This window comes from Muntiacus reevesi, chromosome 3 (assembly GCF_963930625.1).
Source record: "Muntiacus reevesi chromosome 3, mMunRee1.1, whole genome shotgun sequence".
NCBI classification, from domain to species: Eukaryota; Metazoa; Chordata; class Mammalia; order Artiodactyla; family Cervidae; genus Muntiacus; species Muntiacus reevesi.
In genome coordinates, this window is record NC_089251.1 from 210,525,858 (window position 1) to 210,541,370 (window position 15,513).

The 15,513-nt window shown below is 39.6% G+C and overlaps 1 protein-coding gene across 5 annotated transcripts in view; it reads right to left on the reverse strand.

Moving 5' to 3' along the window:
- The window catches only part of ZRANB3 (zinc finger RANBP2-type containing 3), a 264,527-nt gene that overhangs the window by 36,342 nt on the left and 212,672 nt on the right, over positions 1-15,513 (reverse strand). The window lies entirely within an intron of this gene.

The window sequence follows — 15,513 nt, forward strand, 5'->3', positions numbered from 1 at the left end:
AAATAAATAAATTTATTTATTTTAATTGGAGGCTAATTACTTTACAATATTGTAGTGGTTCTTGCCATACATTGACACGAATCAGTCATGGGTGTACACGTGTTCCCCATCCTGAACCCCCCCTCCCACCTCCTTCCCCATCCCATCCCTCAGGGTCATCCCAGTGCACCAGCCCTGAGCACCCTGTCTCATGCATCCAACCTGGACTGGTGATCTGTTTCACATATGATAATACACATGTTTCAATGATGTTCTCTCAAATCATCCCACCCTCACCTTCTCCGACAGAGTCCAAAAGTCTATTCTACACATCTGTGTCTCTTTTGCTGTCTCACATATAGGGTCATTGTCACCATCTTTCTAAATTCCATATATATGTGTTAGTATACTGTATTCATGTTTTTCTTTCTGGTTTACTTCACTCTGTATAATAGGCTCCAGTTTCATCCCCCTCATTAGAACTGATTCAAATGCATTCTTTTTAATGGCTGAGTAATATTCCATTGCATATATGTACCACAGCTTTCTGATCCATTCGTCTGCTGATGGGCATCTAGGTTGCTTCCATGTCCTGGCTTGTCTATTCACATTTAAAAATAAGACACTAAAATGCCAATGGAAGCTCCACGTGGGGGACCTCACTAAAGGTCACCGGGGATGGCTTGTCTGGGGATCCCTTTCAGGCTCCATACCTTTTCTTGATCCAGCCAGTTTCCCCAGAAAGGAGTCCTCCAGTCTCCTGCCTGGAGGACACAGCGCTAGCTGCCAGAGACCTGGGGGCTGATCAGGAGAAGGGTGCTAAGGATTTCACCCCTGATTAAGGAGTCTTCCAGTTCATGTGTTTGTTTTCAGTTTACTGTCTTACCCCACTCCCTCAACTGTCTCTTCTATTTCAAAAGAGGAACAAGTAAAACAGCTAAATAACTGAATAAAATGTCAAAAACAAAGACTACAAAAGACAAAATACACAAAGCAGGGCACCGTCACCTCCACTGAATAATGTTTAAATAACATCAACATCTTTTGTCTCCTTCTACATTTCAAGGAATTTGACTCCAGTTGTCTAAAACATTTTAAGCTCCCCACCAAAAGATAGAAGATTATTTCAGATTTGTTTATAAAAGAACAATGCTCTAAACAATACAAAACAAAAACCCAAGAAACCTTTCATTAAAAAGTATCCTCAGAGCCTTGAAATATCAGCTTTTACAGCTGATATCTTTGTTGTTCAGTTGCTTTGTCCTGTCTGACTCTTTGCGACCCCATGGACTGCAGCACACTAGGCTTACTTGATCCGATCTCTTTACGCTGATTTAAAAGAACTGCTTTTAACTATGCAAGCAATGACTAGTTTTGGAAACTAGCATTTGAGAAAGTCTCATCAGTCAGAAACAGGTTGAGAGTAAAGGTTAGCAGTAACTGACAGCAAAAGGAAATTGATTGTATATCTCTGCCAGGAGGAGGGTTAACTTACAGTGCCTGGGAGTAGTCAGCAGAGGGGCTATTTTGAAACCACTGCTGCTTGGGTAATAATAAAGAGACTGGAGAATATGAAATCCAGAAAAGGAGTAGTGGGTGGAGAGAGAATCATTTTATATAATTTTGGGAACCAAAGGATACATTTGGGGTATAATTTTAGAAGAAGGAGAGGACAAGACTTTAATGCTGTGATGGCTAAATTGGACAATGATGGTTGTGGTTTCAGCTGGTGGACTGAAGGTCCCAGGTAGTGCCCTGGCCACAGGGCTAGAAGAAGCACAGGTTTAACAGGAATACTCAAGACCCTTCGTCTGAGGTAATTGATTAGAAACCTGGTGCATATCATCAGTTATATTTTCATATTGAAGCCTCTGAACAATCAGGCATGAAGCTGGCTGGAGTGGTTTCTCTGAAAATAAGTGGCTATAACTGACAGAGAAACAGGTGAGAAAATCTCCTGAACACATCCTGACGATAATTGCACGCATTAGAAGGAGAAGGTTTAAAGGTTTACTGAACATGAGTTAAAACTTGGGATCCATGGGCCTCTTACAAGACCTTGGATGCCCTTCAGTGAGCCTGAGAAACCCATGAAATTGTCCGTAAAATGTGCATTTTTGGAGAGCAGTTCTTTACTTTCTCTATGGTCTCAAAGAGATTTGAGACAAAAGTTAAGAGCCACTGGATTAGAAAATGCACGTGCAGTTTGATTAGTTCCATCTATTTGTTAATTTTCTGTTGTAAAGAGAGATTGAGGGTTCATTTGTGAATGTACATTTGAGTGGTGAACAAACTCTTCTAAGTGGAATCAAATACATAAATTCTCTTAAATTCTTAATGAGACTCTCTCTAACATCTCTCAATACTTAAAAAACCTGGATAATACCAGGGCTTCCCTGGTGGCTGGCTCAGTGGTAAAGAATCCGCCAGCCAATGCAGGAGACACAGGTTCAATCCCTGATCCAGGAAGATCCCATCTGCCACAAAGCAATTGAGCTTGTGCACCACAGCTATCGAGCCGGTGCTCTAGAGCCCGGGAGCTGCAACTATTGAGCCCACGTGCTGCGCCCACTGAAGCCCGTGTACGCTAGAGTCCACACTCCGCTCCATGAGAAGCCACGACAATGAGAAGCCTGCGCATCTCAACTCGAGAGTAGCCCCCGCTCATGGTAACTAGAGAAAAGTCTGTGTAGCAACAGAGACACCGGATAGCCAAACATAAAAAAATAAAATTATGTATTAAAGAAAAGCTGATATATATACTTAAAAAAAAACCTGAACAATACCAAATGGAGTGACTTCTGTGTAGGTAACAGAACATTCACATTGAGAATTCACATTCAGAACACTGAGCTCATTTATCTGTCCCTCTAACTGGACTCTGAGTAGCTTAAGAGAGCAAATGACACGAGAGTCTCTGTAAGTCATACAGTCCAAAAAAAAAAAAAGAGAGAAATCACTGATGAGGTGAGAAAAGCGCATGAATCATAATGACTGGGGAGTGACAGGAGACACGGCTGTGCTGGCAGAACTCAAAGGCGTAACGTCACGCAGGTCAGCCTAAAACAAAACACACCCTCCGTGACGTTCTCAGACAAGGGTCCACCATCATCAGCTTTCTCATGGAGATCCCAGCAAGCATCTGGGACACGTCTGGGTAACAAGAAGGCAATGACCTTCAACAAGGTTTGTAGACTCAGATATTAAACATGAATGCAAAAGTCTTGCATTTTAGTAAGATGATGATATAATTACCTTTCTTTTGTCCTTTCTCTATTAATTTTCATAAAGTGAATGGTGGATCTACTGATTAAAGCATCTGAATAAAAGGGGATAAGAAATGATTGTAAATAAAATGTTACCCACATAAGCATGTTTTCTAAAAAAAAAAATTAAATTTATCAACAACATGACTCCTTAGAGGGACAAACTTTATGAGGCTCACCAAAATAAACTAGAATCCCCAAGTTACAACAGCCATACTCTCCTGGCAGATTTATGGTTGAAAAATTACCAACTGTGTTAACGTTATCAGTATTGATCAGTGGCAAACATATCAGGAACACAGAAAGACAATACTTTTATGACTTAGGAAAACTTTGTTACTTAATAGCAAGATTGAGCTCAGAAGTCTTTTGTCTTTTATAACTACATTCTTGCATTCAGAAAAGACAGTATAGGAACAAATTACTGACAAATGCCTTAACTCATCATGACTGTCCTTATAAAGAAATAACTATATTAAGTGACTCTTTTAATGTATGATAAAAAAGGAACTTAAAAGTACATGTTTCTAAATAGGAAGAGTAATCAAAGAGTCGGACACGACTGAGCAACTAAACTGAACTGAAATGAACTGAATCTAAGCTTATAGTAATTTTTATCACAAGGCTTTGGGGAAAATATAGTTAAGTCAACATGCCCGTGTAATAAGTGTAAGAAACAGAAGAACATATTCCTCTCCTCAGTTATAAAGCTGACACTGAGTTATTATGTTCCTGCCTTTTGTTCAATATTGTTTTTGAAAAGCGAAAGAAAAAATATTGCTTTTGGTGAGAAGCACTGGGAACAAAACCTGCAAAATGCTTAAGGTGGCGAAATGCGTGTGTTTATTTGAAAGGTTCAGGGACCTGAGATATTTGCTCCGTTTTGCACCATGGTAAATAACTGCTCTTTAGAGACAAATCCCCTGCCATGATGACAGGATTAAAAGTTAGTTATTAGAACTGAAGGAAAGGAAAAGCAAATCTGGTAAAACTCATAAAAAAAAAAATCAATAAAGCACTTCAAAGCCTGGTGCCATTCCAGCGCAGCGCATGCCACCCACAAAAGCCCTGGTTTAATAGACTTTGGTCGAAGGGCGGCTCTGGGAGAGAGCAGCGCCGCCTCGTGTCCCCTCCTGCTCCCCAAAGAATTAACAAAACCATAGCTTACAAATGGGTGACCATGATATCCTGCTGGTCTCCGGAACAGCGGACGGCTGATGATTGGAAAGGGAACGAAACAGCCAGTTTGCTAACACTTATAAACAAGCCAGGCGATATAGAGTGAGAAAAGTAGACTTTCAATCATCTGACTGAAAAAATGAATTTAAATTCTCCTAAAAAAGAAATGACTTTTTCAAATCTCGCACAACGTCCATTCCCATGTACTAATTAACATTTTGGCAGTGAGCAGCACCTGGGCACAGCGAGTTTCCTCTGTGGGCACAGAAGAACCACGGGAACAAGATGCCTCCCGGACATCAGCTGAGCTGTCCAGAGGTGCCTCAGACTCCAGAGGGGCTGCGTGGGTCTTCACTGTCCGCAGACCTGCTCACTTCCCACGTCACAGTCTCTCGGCCCTTCCCTGGTTACCAAATTAACACGAAATCCTCTGCTATGGGGCTCCCCAGGTGGCTCAGTGGCAAAGAATCTGCCTGCCAATTGCAGACCCGGGAAGGCACGGGTGTGAGACCCCCTGGAGGAGGAAATGGCAACCCATTCCAGGATTCCTGCCCGGAGAACCCCATGGACAGAGGAGCCTGGTGGGCTCCAGTCCCGTGGAGTCGTAAAAAGTCAGACATGGCTGAGCACGCACACAGTCACCTCTGCTGTGGATCCTTCAGTTTTAGACTAAACTGGATCACTTCCTGTGGCGTCCATTTGTCCTGCCCTTACCTACTCGAATGCCTCTAGTTATGGAATCTCCTTTAAATGCCTGCTTCAGTTCCTTCCACTTCTCCTGCACCTGCTGCTGTTAGACCGGGTTCCCCCAGGCCTCACTGTGATGATACTACCTGTGAAATGTCTGCAGTTTGTCTTTCTCTGTTACCTCTATCACTGTTAGGAGTTTTCAGGGTGGAGTTCAGTACCCCAGACTCCAGCTGGGAGTCCCTGACAAAGGGGACTTCCATTTGGTGATAGCCTTGTGAAGAAAAAGGAACTGGCTTTATGAATAGACCCGTAAGTGCCTGAAAGCACCCCAGTAAAATTTGGTAAAAAGGTGTATTAAAGAAGCCAGCCAAAACCCAAGGCCACAATGGGACTTCCTACTTCTCACCCCAGAGTGAGCAGCAGAGAAGATTACAGGGCTCGCTTCTGGTGGAGACACGGTCCAAGAGGACCAGACCTCTGGGACGCACGAGCCCTGAGCTGTGTCCCAAGTTCTCAGGCTGAAAAAATTCAGATTAACAGCTCATCCTCCAGGAGTTGGGGGAGCGAGCCCTCAGGAGCGGAGACAGAAAATCCTTTTACCACAGACTCAAACTGGGTGCGAGGGAGGCAGAAGTAATCCATCCCCAATCACCACTGCCTCCAAGAACCTGTCCCTTCTCCCTCCTGTTCATTTCCCACACTGCCGTGAGGAGTGTCTTTAGAAAACAAGTCTGATCATGCTATTCATCTCCTTAAAAGGCTCTGATGACACTACGCTACTTCCAGGATGAAGTCCAACTTCCTGACAGGGCACGCGTGGGTTCCTCTCCATCCGATCAGTGCCAAAGTCTCAGGTTCCCTCCACTTTGACTCACTTCTCACACGCTCACATTTGCACGGAATTCCCATTGTCAGGATGCCTGTTCCTATCACTGGGCTCTGGCCCACGCTTTCAGTGTTTCTCTGCCTGAACCAGGACCCATTTTTCTATTATCATTTTTTTTTAAGTGAAGGAAACACACTCTATAAACAAGGTGTGGGCCATCTTGGAAGGCAAGAGAGACACCAGGGTATGGGACAGTTAGGTTTTTATAGGGCTGGGTAATTTTATAAGCTAATGAGTGGGAGGAGTCTTCCAGCTATTTTGGGGAAGGCCTGGGGATTTCCAGGGATTGGGGCATCACCCACTTTTTGATGTTTACCGTCGGCCTTGGAACTATCATGGTGCCTGTGGGAGCGTGGGTCTCATTTCTTTTGATCTCATCCTTCATAATCCGGTTCAGATGTTTCCCACAGGTAGTTATTTATTCTATCCTATGTTCCCAGAGCCTGTTTTCACATTTATTACACTGCATTAAAATGATTCACTTACAATCATCTCTCCCAGTTAAAGAGTAAGCTCCAAAAGAAAGTTAGCTGTTTTCCTTATCTTTGCACCTAGGATATAGTCTTTTTAAAACAACAGATGTAGTGAGATGAAATCTATTTATATACGATTACTAATTAACTCTTATAAAGTATCCAATTCAGTGCCTTTCAGTATAATTATGTAACCATCACCTCTCTTTACTTGTAAAATACTTCCATCACCCTCAAAAAGAAACCCCAATCCAAGTAAGCAGTCTCTTTCTGTCCCTTCCTCTCTCAAGACCCTGGCAGCCACCAATCTATTTTATGTCTCTATGGACTTGCCTATTCTGGCTACAAAATATAAATGGAACCAAATAATATATGGCCTTTTGTGTTTGTCTTCTTTCACTTAGAAGAACATGTTCAGGGTTCAGCTATGTTATAGCATGCATCAGAACTTCACTCCTTTTTATGGCTGAATAAGATTCCATTGTATGGATGGATATATACACATATGTATAGGGCTTCCCTAGTGGCTAAGACAATAAAGAATCTTCCTGCAATGCAAGAGACCTGGGTTCGATCCCTGGGTCGGGACAACCCCCTGGAGAAGGGAATAGCCACCAACTCCAGTATTCTTGCCTGAAGAATTCCATGAACAGAGGTGCCTGGAGAACTACAGTTCATGGGATCACAAAGAGTTGGACAGGACTGAGCAACTAACACACACACACACACACACACACACACACACACACAGACCATATTTTGTTTATCCGTTCATCAACTGATAGACATTTGGACTGTTCTTAACTTCTGGCTATAATGAGTCATGCTGCTATGACATTTACATACAGGTTTTTATGTGGATATATGTTTTCAATTCCCTTAGAAGTAGAATTGCTGGGTCATACATTAAATTTGTGTTTTCACACTTTAAGAAACTGTCAGGCTGTTTTTCAAAATGGCTACACCATTTTCCATTCCTAGCAGCAGTGTATTAGTGTTCTGATTTTTCTACATCTGTGCCAATACACCAATACACGTTGTCTCTCTTAATTTTAGTCATTCTAGTGGGTGTGAAGTGGTATTTGTGGTTTTTGATTTGCATTTCATATAATCTTTTTTTTAAATTAATTTTTATTGGGGTATGGTTGATTTGTATATATTTATAGTATTAGGTTCTGCTGGACAGCAAAGTGAAGCAGTTATACACAACAATCTTAATAAATGTTTATACAATGAATGATCTTTGAATGCCCTGTGGTAGGAGAGACAGGGTGGGACCTGGGACCCTTTGCTGCACTGCTTAGACTGGACAAATGGCTCCTTGAGCAACAAAATACAAAGAAACTACAAGGGACTAAAAATGACTGTGTGCACCTGCAGCTGGGGTAAATTAGGGACCAAAGGATACAAAAAGACCAAACAACCCAACTGCTACTTCTGAAGAGCTAGGAGCAAGAACTGGGTGTTGGGGGCAAAAGCAGGGTACTGTGCATGCCCCCTGTACTCAACACTACCAAAGGGGCGGGCAAACTACCGAAGCCACCCCTCCAGCCAAACCTCTGGACGCACCCCTATTCTCACTCCACATAAGGAACCAGCTTACTCCTCCTGAATGGGAGTTAGCAAGGGAAGCTTTTGCATATTTTTGCTCCCTTCTACTGCAGCAGGGGCCCCATTAAAGCTTTGCCTGACTTTCTTGTCTGGTCTCTGATCAATTTCTGTTGATTAAGGAGGCAAAAAGCCCTGGTCCGAAACAGTAGTACACATCCTATAAACACTGGTTAACAGAACTGAATTTCAGTTTCCTTTTCATTCCACAAATAATTGGGGATCCACAATGGGCTAATGCATCTAGTATAATTTGGTAAGGTTATGAAGGTAGACTTTGCAGCTGAAAGTCGTGAGTTCAAATCCAAACTCTGCTACTTATTGGCTACATGAACTTAGGCAGGTGATCTTTAATCTTTCTGAGCTTTATTGGGGCAGGGTAATATTATCTGCCTCTGGTACAGCCCTGAATGTTAAATAAAGTCATAAGTTTTTAAGGGCTTGGAATACTCAGTACAGTACATGTTAATTATTATCACTGAGTGAAATGAAGTTACAAAGGCAAACAATAAAAATGCCTAATAATAGCACTATGTGATGTAAGCTGTGACAGAGATATTTATATGTTTCCACAGTAATGAGGCTACCCTCTTGTCCTTATTATTAGGCTATTATGCAAACTAATTACATCATGTTTACATAGTGGCTTGAATTCTAAAATACATATTAAATAAATATTCTAATTTAAGATGTGTTACCTTCAAGAAAGTAGTACTTTAGCATACTGAGAAACAAGAGATTTTTGGATAAGAATGATTTATACTTCATGAATATAGAGCTCCTGTGATCAATTTTCTTTTTTGCTGTCACCATTTTTTTCCAACTAGACAGTATGTGGGAACAAAGTAATTTTTTATATGTATGACATGATTTCTTATTTGCAGTCCTTAGGTCAACAAAACAAACATTTTTTACAATGTTGGCATTTAATAAAAAATGTAAAGTTTGTTTTGAATTTGGAGTGCATATTTTTAAATTTCAGTGTGCTAAAGAGCTCTCCTTTTCAGTTCCATAGAATTTTTTCTCAGCAGACTGGTACGCATTCTATATATTTTTAATGCAAATATGGGTGTTTTAATGCAAATGTAAATTTGCCTTGGGTGAAGGACATTCTAGATGGCCTTGAGGACAGTAGACCAGGGGACTTGATGACTATGACAGAGAAAAGGCAGGGCGTGAGCCAGGTCAATGATGCAAGTTCTATGGCAAGGAAAGAAAGATTAGACAATCAGGGAGAGGGCTAGTGAGGAGAAAGAATTAGGAGATATTGAGCTAAAGCCTACAAAATGAAAACAATGGCTGAGGGAAAGCAGAAACTGCAGTGTGACTGAACTTGGAAACTGTCTGGAGATCTATTCCACAACAGAAAGAGAACTGCTGTCTGAAGTAATGAAGTGGAAGCAGCTCTGGCTCAGCGGGGCTTCCCCAGTGGCTCAGATGGTAAAGAATTTGCCTGCAATGCAGGAGACCTGGGTTTGATCCCTGGGTCAGGAAGATCCCCTGGAGGAGGAAATGGCAGCCACTCTAGTATTCTTGCCTGGAGAAACCCATAGACAGAGGAGACTGGAGGGGCTACAGTCCATGGGGTCACAAATGAGTCAGACATGACTGAGCATGTATAGGCTGGCTTAGTGAGATTTGGAGAAGAGAAACCAAGCCCAAAGAAGATTTATCCTAAGCAGGAGCTGGATTTGTTACCCATATGAAGTTAGAGTCCTTTCTTTTGCTTATCTGTGAATCTCTTATGCACCAAGTTTCTCTTTGGATATTTTATTTTGTATACATATATAATGAATGAAAGGGAACTCAGGCCATCTAGTGATCCAGGGACTTAAGTAGCTGGATAAATGATGCTGCTGGCTCTTATCCATTAAGAGCCAAAAGAGGATGGGAAAAGAAGAGGCGAAAGGGAAGGGCCCAATTTCCCACAACTGTCACTCAAGCAAGGGATACCCATGAGATGATGACAGGAGAAAATGAAAATTATAGAGGCAGGCTTCCTATGTGATTACTCCACTCATTCTATTTTATCCAGAAACAGCCTTTAATTACTTGGAAATGACAATATAGACTACTATAGTCCATACCTTTCTCTCCTTCCATCTGGAGACGCCCTACTTTATCACTCCTTGGAAGCCAATGTAGGACAATTGAAACACTGCAAAACCAAGAGAACTGAGAAGTCATGCATGTAGAAGAAGGTGTAGAAGAAAGGAAGAACCGTGAGAAAGTGGATCCTATCTGAGACAATGACCTTGGCAATGGCCTCTAGAAGGAATTGGTTATTAAGGGGAAAGCCAACTGGGCTATGCAAAGTCACCCTTCTCCGTGGTGGTAGAATTACTTCTTTTCATTTGAGTTGGACTTCAATTTGAGCTTCATTTGGGCTAATAAATAATCTTTTAAAAATGTAAATATATCTAGGATGGGTAAAGAACTGTGACTCATACATTTATATGGACTCATTTTATGCAGGGTGTTATTTAAATACTTGATAACAGCTACCGCAGAGGTATTAACCAGAATCCTTGCAGTCAAGACTGTGGAGGATCATGGGGAGGTCCAGGTGGTGGGTGAGGGAGTACAGTGAAGGGATTGAAGACGTGGCTGTTTACTGTTACCAAATACTTAACATTTAACAGCCAGTACACTTGTATCCATATACACTGGTATAGTGCTAGCCCTGGTTCCATACATTTTTAATAAGCTGAGTTCTGTGACAAAGTATTCTGATTAAGAGAGGAGGGAGACAAAGATAATGTCAATGTCATTCTGAATGAACACCAGGGGAGAAAGAAGACAAGAAAGAACAAACTAATATAAAAATTCTGTCCAGGAAAATATTCTTTCATGTTCCTCCTCTTCTTCCCAATCACAGGTCTCCCTGAACCCAGGAGCCATAATCCACTGATATTTGCTCTTCATCAAGTCACAGAGAACCAGTTTGCCAAAAGCCCATGTGCTAAAGACTAAGCCAAGGCGGCTTAGACAGTAAAGACTCTAACTGCAGTTCAGGAGTCCCAGTTCAACTCCTCGGTCAGGAAAATCCCCTGGAGAAGGGAATGTCTACCCGCTCCAGTATTCTCGCCTGGAGAATCCCATGGACAGAGGAGCCTGATGGGCTACAGTCCGTGGGGTCGCAAAGAGTCAGACATGAATGAGCAACTAACACTTTCATATGCTAAATGTCAGTCCACCTGAAACCCAACTCACTGGAGACCAATTTGTCAAATGTACCACATTCATTCATTGGCTTTCTAAAAATCATTTTTAGAGTCTACAACGTTTTGAACGTGATGAACCAGAAGAGTTAAGAAGACTGTGGCGAATCAGGGGCCCAGGGAGCTGGGGCTCCTGACTCTTCCTGCCTCAGTTCATCCTCTCTCTGCCCTGCAGGTTCTCTCTCTGCTCCTCCGAGCCTCCCAGCCTCCCTTACTCTAAAGCTGACAGCCTGGGCAAGTCTCACACTAACACACACAATATTCCTCCGGCCTTGAGAGGTCCTTCTTCTCTGCCCCAACTCTAACCTCCAGATGCAGCAGCCACACGCCAGGACAGAGATAAAATGAACATTCCTTAAAATGCTGACACTACAGAAATATTCATAAGCTATTAAAAACCATCCAATTAGAACTGTTATCAACATTTCAGTTAAACAAGTTTTTGATGACAGTGGGCAAAGTTAATTTGGCAAAGTTTAATCGGTAAAATTGGAAGTATCCTAAAAATGCTAAATGTAGGCAACTTTTTTTTAAAAAGGCTTTAAAAAAGGATCTGAAAGACATCAGTATAAATAGAAAAATTCCCATAGGAAATGCTGAAATTTTGGCAGCACTCAGAAGAACATGTTGGTTAAATTTCCTTAGGATTTCTCAACAAATTGAACATTTCTTAAGATGCATGAAGCTGGAGGGTATAAAGACAAAGGGATAAGCAGCTACCTCACCTAAACACACTTCCACACCTTGGCCAACAAACAAGGAAATAAACGCGAAGCAAAGCAAAGCAAATTGAATAAAGTGGTCTCTTCACATTACAAGATTCCCATCTATACAAAACCATTGAGAAATCTGTGTGAGTTAACACTAACCTTTTGAAAGATAAACACCTAATTTAAGAAAAGCAAGATTTTCCAAGGGTGATAGGTGATTTTTTTTTTTTAACTTTGTACACAGATACATAATTTTCTTTGGAGACACCCCAAAACAATAAACATATATATATATATGTGTGTGGGAACGTGTTTTAAGTTCTTAATATTTATCTTAGGAAGGAACTCAGACATAGTTCAACAGGAAATTTTACAGGAAAAATGGCTACAAATCATTGTTTTAGCTATATATACTTAAAAATATCTAGCATATCTATTGATTTTTATAGATCAAATTACAACATAATAAACATTACTAAAATAAAAGTAGTTTTTAAAATAAGAGACAAATATCTCAGAAATAATTCTTTTTTTCTTAAAACAAATGTGACAGAATGGCATTCTGGTATCCTAAAAAAGAAAAATGTACTGGCCCTCCAAATAGCATATAAAAAAATGTAATAAGGTTCCACATAAAAAACATTACATATTTTATGGAACTAAACTTGAGATTAAAATTTTAATTTTGCATTATGAGAAAATGTGTATAGACTTCAATTTCATTCCTATAATAGCAGATCAATTCTTTCAAAAATTACAATTAAACTCCCCATTAACTCTCATACCATTTTGAAGCAGAAGAGCTAGGAAAAAGACAGTTTGAATGACGATATGCTCCTCTAATATATTATCTCTTATTCAGTTTCCACATGGTCTCCAAATAGATTTGTTATGGTACAGACAATATAACAAATATCCATATACCCATCATTCAAAATTTACAGATGCTAACATTGTAATATTTACTTCTGATACTTTTTAAAAATAAAATACTTCTGATAAGCTGCTGCCACACTTTTAGTCTTCCTTAGACTCATTCTTCTCTTCTTTCAGAGGCAATACATTTAATATGTATTCTTCCAATCTATGTTTACATATCTTATTTTATATATATGCATTCACAAATACATAATATTATTTGTGTGTTTGTGTGTGCTGTGCATTAAAAAAATAACATCATGTTTTCAAAATATGGTCATGTTCATACATATAAATCTAAGTCATTCATGTTAACTTCTATGTAGTATCTTGTGACAATTGATGTAGCCATTGTCATACTGATGAACATTTGGTTGTTTCCAATTTTTTGCAATCCAGAAAGGATCACTGAGTACACATCTTTGTATATGTATCCTTATATATATGCAGAAGAATGTATTCTTTGCAATGAAACTACTATGTTGTAGGAATGAGGTATTACCTCTTACCAGTCAGAACTGCCATCATTAAAAAAGTCTACAAATAATAAACCCTACAATCCCACTCCTAGGCATGTATCCAGGAAAGAAGAAAACTCTAACTAGAAAAGCTACACGTACTCCAGTGTATCTGCTGCACTGTTTACAATGGCCAAGACATGGAAGCAACACAAATGCCCATCAACAGATGATTGGTTTAAGATGCGTCATACACAAACACATGCACACAATAGAATACCTTCTGTACTCAAGAATCTTCACAGCTTCTATGGGACATATTCTCTTTTTAAGAATGAAGGAAAATTCTACCGTTTTTGAGCCATTCTTTTATGTCAATTCTATAAAATTGCATGGAACTTTACAAATATTTTTAAAAGATATAGTTTTGTAAATATTTAATATCCTGCTAATTTGATTTTGAATTGTAAATGTCAAGTGTTCTGTTTTGGGGGCTTTTATGTTTTATTATACTTTGTTAAAATGCAAAAATTATACATTTTTAGAATGTTTTTATGAGCAAATTTAATGTACTGTAAAAAAATTTTTTTTATGAAAAAAAGAATGAAATAATGTCATTGGCAGCAACATGAATGAACCTAGAGATGATCATACTAAGTGAAGTAAGTCTGACAGAGAAAGACAAATATCAAATGATATCACTTATAGGTGGTGTTTGTGTATATATATAAAATAAATGGAAACTAAGGCACACAGAAGTTAAGTGACTTCCCAAGATCCCCAATTAGTGGTAGAGAAAGGATTTGAACCAGGCAGACCAGCACCAGAGTCCTTGCTGTTAGTATTCGGCCCTAATTCTTTACATTGCCTCTTGACAGGGTCTGTGTGATACATGTTGGGAACACTTGACAAAATATAGTTGATTTGGAAAAAGAAAGTTGTTGGGCTTGTTTGTCTCTTTGTTTGCTTTTGTTTTGCCCATTAGCTGAGTATTTTCCAAGTATCAGAACTGGGCTAAGCTCGCTCTCATACAATATCTGTCACTTAATGCCTACAACCTATGAAGTAAGTAATATTCTAATCTGTGTATGTGGATCTAAGGCCCATAGCAGTTCCATAACATGCTTATGGTTACCAAATGGGAAAGGGGGTGGAGAGGAATAAACTAGGAGTATGGCCTAATTTTCACAGATATAAACTACTATACATAAAATAGATAAACAAAAGGTCCTACTGTATAGCACAGGGAACTATATTCAATATCTTATAATAACCTATAATGGAAAACAATCTGAAAAAAACACATAACTGAATCACTTTGCAGTACATCTGAGACGAACTCAAATATTATAAACCAACTATTCTTCAATAAAAACCCCAAACAACAACAAAAACCCAATAAAATAAAGTTGCTTCCTCCAGCCAGATCTTAAAAAAAAAAGGCCAAGATTATAACACACTAAATAATAACAGAATCCCAAGTTCATAGTGATATTTTTTAAAAAGGAGGAAATGAGCTTTTCTCTACAGAAAAATGCCAGCTAATGAAGAAGCAATGATGGAATTAAAAAAATCACGATTTCAAAACTGCTTCAGGCAAAGATCAATGAATGCTAAAACCGCAGCATGAAAGGCTTTGGGAACAGTAATGGTCACGTGATCTCAAAGTATCACACCATAGATTACCTACTAATTGTAAAGAGAAAAGGGTACCTTTATAAATTTGTCTTATTTTGGAGAAGCTAATTTCTCTTCATGTTTTGTCTGTTCAGGCCAGTCTCCTCTCATGCTCACACTGTTTGCCTATTTTTTCTACTAGCTTGTTTGTTTTACTAACTGAACTGTATAAAGTTATATACTTTGAACACTGTAATGCAAATATCTTAACTGAGTATGAGACTTGTGTATGTCACTTTTTGTGGCAAATTTAATATATCTTTCCCTACCCTCAGGGTCTCAGAGATAGTCTCCCATAGTTTCTCCTGAAGGCATGAATTCTACTTGGCTTGTTTTTCTAAGGAGTTGAACAGTGAGCACTGATCTATTACTGTTGAAAAATACAAACCACTCTTGCAGCCTCCTTATATCAAAGTCATCCTTTAGTTCTCAGAACTTTTCCACCTTT